The 3,553-nt window shown below is 33.6% G+C and overlaps 1 protein-coding gene across 1 annotated transcript in view; it reads left to right on the top strand.

Moving 5' to 3' along the window:
* Window positions 1–1,719: 1,719 nt before the first annotated feature.
* The window catches only part of LOC117108669 (xanthine dehydrogenase/oxidase-like), a 29,273-nt gene continuing 27,439 nt past the window's right edge, over window positions 1,720–3,553 (top strand). Inside the window, exon 1 of the mRNA XM_033250766.1 lies at window positions 1,720–1,843. The gene's annotated coding sequence lies outside the window, so the exon portion shown is untranslated. The remainder of the gene's footprint in view (window positions 1,844–3,553) is intronic.

Raw genomic sequence — 3,553 nt, 5'->3', positions numbered from 1 at the left:
GGGGAGGTAAAAAAAAGGGGGAAAAGGAAAGGAAAGGAAAGAAATATAAGGCTAGAACGCCTGAAATGTTATTTTCGGGCGTCTAAAACACAACAATTTCGCGGGGGCATGCTCCCGGACCTCCTAGGACAGTGTTGTCTCGATCGACCCAACTTTAGGACCCCTTTCGCCCCCCCCCCCCCCACACTTTTGGACATCTCTGGATCCGCCCCTGTACTGGATATTTTTAGGTACAACAATGCGTTGGCAGTGTGTTCGCTTGTGTTCGGTATTCATACATTGTCATTAACTTCGTCTGTGCTATAATTCCGAATTTATTATTTTGTTTAAAACATTATTAAACTTTTTTAAGCTTTCAATCAATTTTCATGTAGGCAAGGATCCAGATTTCACACAATATTCGCGATTGGATTAGGATGATGTCTGCAATCTAGCCGCGAACACAAATATGTAAAACGTTCGGTAGCTAATCTGTAACTATATTGCATAGTATTTTACAAATTCAGATAGGCCCTATAAAATTCTACATTAACAAATTAATTCAAAGGATGTTTGCCCTACCTGACGTGTTTTTTTTTTTATAATACGAACGATGTTTGCCCTACCTGACATGTTTTTTTTCAAGTATTTGGGATACTGAGCGTATACCATAACACAGCAGGAAGGGAAACATCGTCCGTATTATTATTTATGACTTTTCACTTGTTACTTGCGCACTTGATTTAATAATTTGTTTAAAAACATTTTCACCATCATAATTTTTAATAATGAAAACCATAAAAATATTATAGACAATAAAAATAATAAAATTATATGACAAAATAATATGAAAATATAGCATAATGAATTTTTTAATCATTTATAATAAAACTTGCCACATAATATTGAACATTTTCACCATTATATAACTTATAAAATTAATTTTTTAAAAACGATAAAAATAATATATATAATAAATAAAATAATATGGCAAAATAATAATAATAACTAAAAATTATGTTCATGATATTATTATTAGTTTCTTTCACGTTTGAGAGTGTACAAAGGTACAGATCATTCCTGGTAAATTCCTATAAAAAAATTAATATAATATTAATATATACGGTAATTACAATAATTCTAGTAATAATAATAATATAATATAATAATAATACGGTAATAATAACGATAACAATATATATTAAAAACAAAAATATTACAAATATTATTTACCTAAAATAAACCATAATTAAGTTAGTAATAACTGTATATTATAAATCAGGAGGTTATAGTCGAGTAGGCCTGTAGAGGAACAAGTAAAGAGTGCAAAAAGAAACTTGTAGTAATTGTTTATAATAAAAACACGAATTAGTATTTTATACTAATAGCGAGGCCATTTATTCCCTCAAAACCAGTGTCCTAGTTAACTGTGGCCGAGTTGGATCGAAATCGCCTGAAACTGCAGCCCCTATGAAGACCCTAGGCCTCAGGCCAGGGGGGCTGATAGCTCGTATTTTTATACCTCCTTGCTCGTAGCATGGAGGGATTAGCTAAACTTGGCTAAACCATGGAGGTATGGCTAAACTAATTCCTTCCTGCTTGGAGGAAGGCACCACACAATGTGCGACGTCACACATTAACCCAGTTCAGCCAAGCGTGTTTTTGTCAACAGAGGCCGAAAATATTCATATAAAATGCTTTTTGATTGGTTGAGATTTTTTCATCAGGTCAGTCTGGTCACTCAGGGGTCGAAGTACATTAGGACGTATACCATTTTGATTTTTTTCCGAAGTCGGTCAACATTTATCGAAGTTACCAGCTTTTGCAAATTTCATTAAAATTCGTCGTTTTTTTCCCGAGAATTGTGAGTAATAAAGTTCAATTTTTTACTAACGAAGATTAGTTTATATATCTAAGAGCTTATTTGCCAAATATGTATGTAACACGAGGCGTAGCAAAATCGACGATAAGCTATCAGGATAACGGCTAAGTTAGGTTGGGTAATTATTTGCTTCAGTAGTTCCAAGGTTGAAATGCTGTAATCAGTGTTTAATGTTAGAAATTGCTGATAGTTTTGCTAAAGAATGGAAGTTAGAATTCAACCATGATAAATCAAATATTATGGTCGTGGGAAATCGTTTAAATAAAAATAAAAAGGGGAAACTGAGTGACAGTTTTTTAAAAGAGGTTAACTCTTATAGATATTTAGGAGTCTACATTTCTTCAAATTTAAAAGAACATACTATGAGTATGTAATTCAGAAGGGAAACCTACTAGTACTCATTGCATATATTAAAGGTATAGGTAACCTGGATAACTTTAACCGTATATATTACGGTAATTTATTGTGGAAAACCATCGCGCTCCCATCCATAAACTACATATAGCGTTTGGTACTGTAAATCAAAGAATGATAATGAAAAACCTGAAAAGCTGCAATCACAAATGGCCCGTTTCTTGCTTAAAGCCCCAAGATACACTCCTCAAGAGGCCCGTTATGGAGATCTTGTTGGATGGGCTCCCCTCTCAAACCTTACATGAGATTGCAAGAGCAAAATTGTTTAATCGTTTGATCATCATGGAAAACTACAGATGGCCGAATGTTGTACTGCATTCAATGTTAAAACTCAATTGTGATTTTGATCAACTTAAATTTAAGTTTCTAAGGGCCAACTCAGACAGCGTCGGCCGACGCAGCCCGACCCGATTTATCGTCGGGGACAGTCTTAAGCCGTCGTGAGAAATATTAAACACGTTTAATATTCTACTACGCGACTGCTCCCGACGCACACCATCGCGTCTGCGTTCAACTCACACAGACCCGACGCGACAACAAATCGCGTCGGGCTGCGTCGGCCGACGCTGTCTGAGTTGGCCTTTAGTTGCTGTATTGATATATTTGCAAAATGTACAGATGTAGATCTTTATAATCATGTGTTTGATACTGTAAATTATTCTTTTAATCCTTTTTCTGTAAACCATGTTGAACGCTGTGTGTCTGAATCATACAAATCTGAGTGGTCAAATAATGTAAGTCAAAAATCTTCACGTCAAGAATATTCAAAATTGAAAAAATACCCAAAGTTAGAAAAATATTTACTTGACAAAATAAATTTTAATGATTCAAGTTTGAAGTTTTGAAATTCGATCTAATACTCTACCTCTCGACTGTAAAACTTTCATTCTTGGTGGAGATTCTGTTCCCATTTGTGACCACTCTGCCAAAAAGTGGTTGATAATTTTTGTAAAAGATATAATACGGTGTGCATGGAACAAACGTACTGATTAAAAAAATTCCTAATTGTAATGAAGTGTATTACTGCCTTATATTGTTACTTTGTGTGTGCTCTTTTGCTCTTTTTTACTTTATGTAAAATCTGGATATGCATTTTGCTTATGCTCTCTGTTTATGTTTTTAATTTTATATGGATGGGTGCTCTTATTTCTTGTGTTAGTAGGGGTGTATTTTTTATTTTTGAAATGTGTAACTTTTTTATATGTTTGAGTGTGTGTATTGTGTGTGTATGTATATTTGTATGTGTATATATATATATATATATATATATATATATAT

The sequence above is a fragment of the Anneissia japonica genome, unplaced genomic scaffold, assembly GCF_011630105.1.
Source record: "Anneissia japonica isolate Jap-2015-1 unplaced genomic scaffold, ASM1163010v1 scaffold1587_len1432017_cov164, whole genome shotgun sequence".
NCBI classification, from domain to species: Eukaryota; Metazoa; Echinodermata; class Crinoidea; order Comatulida; family Comatulidae; genus Anneissia; species Anneissia japonica.
The sequence above is the reverse complement of the archived record's forward strand: the minus strand, read 5'-3'. Positions and strand labels throughout refer to the sequence as shown.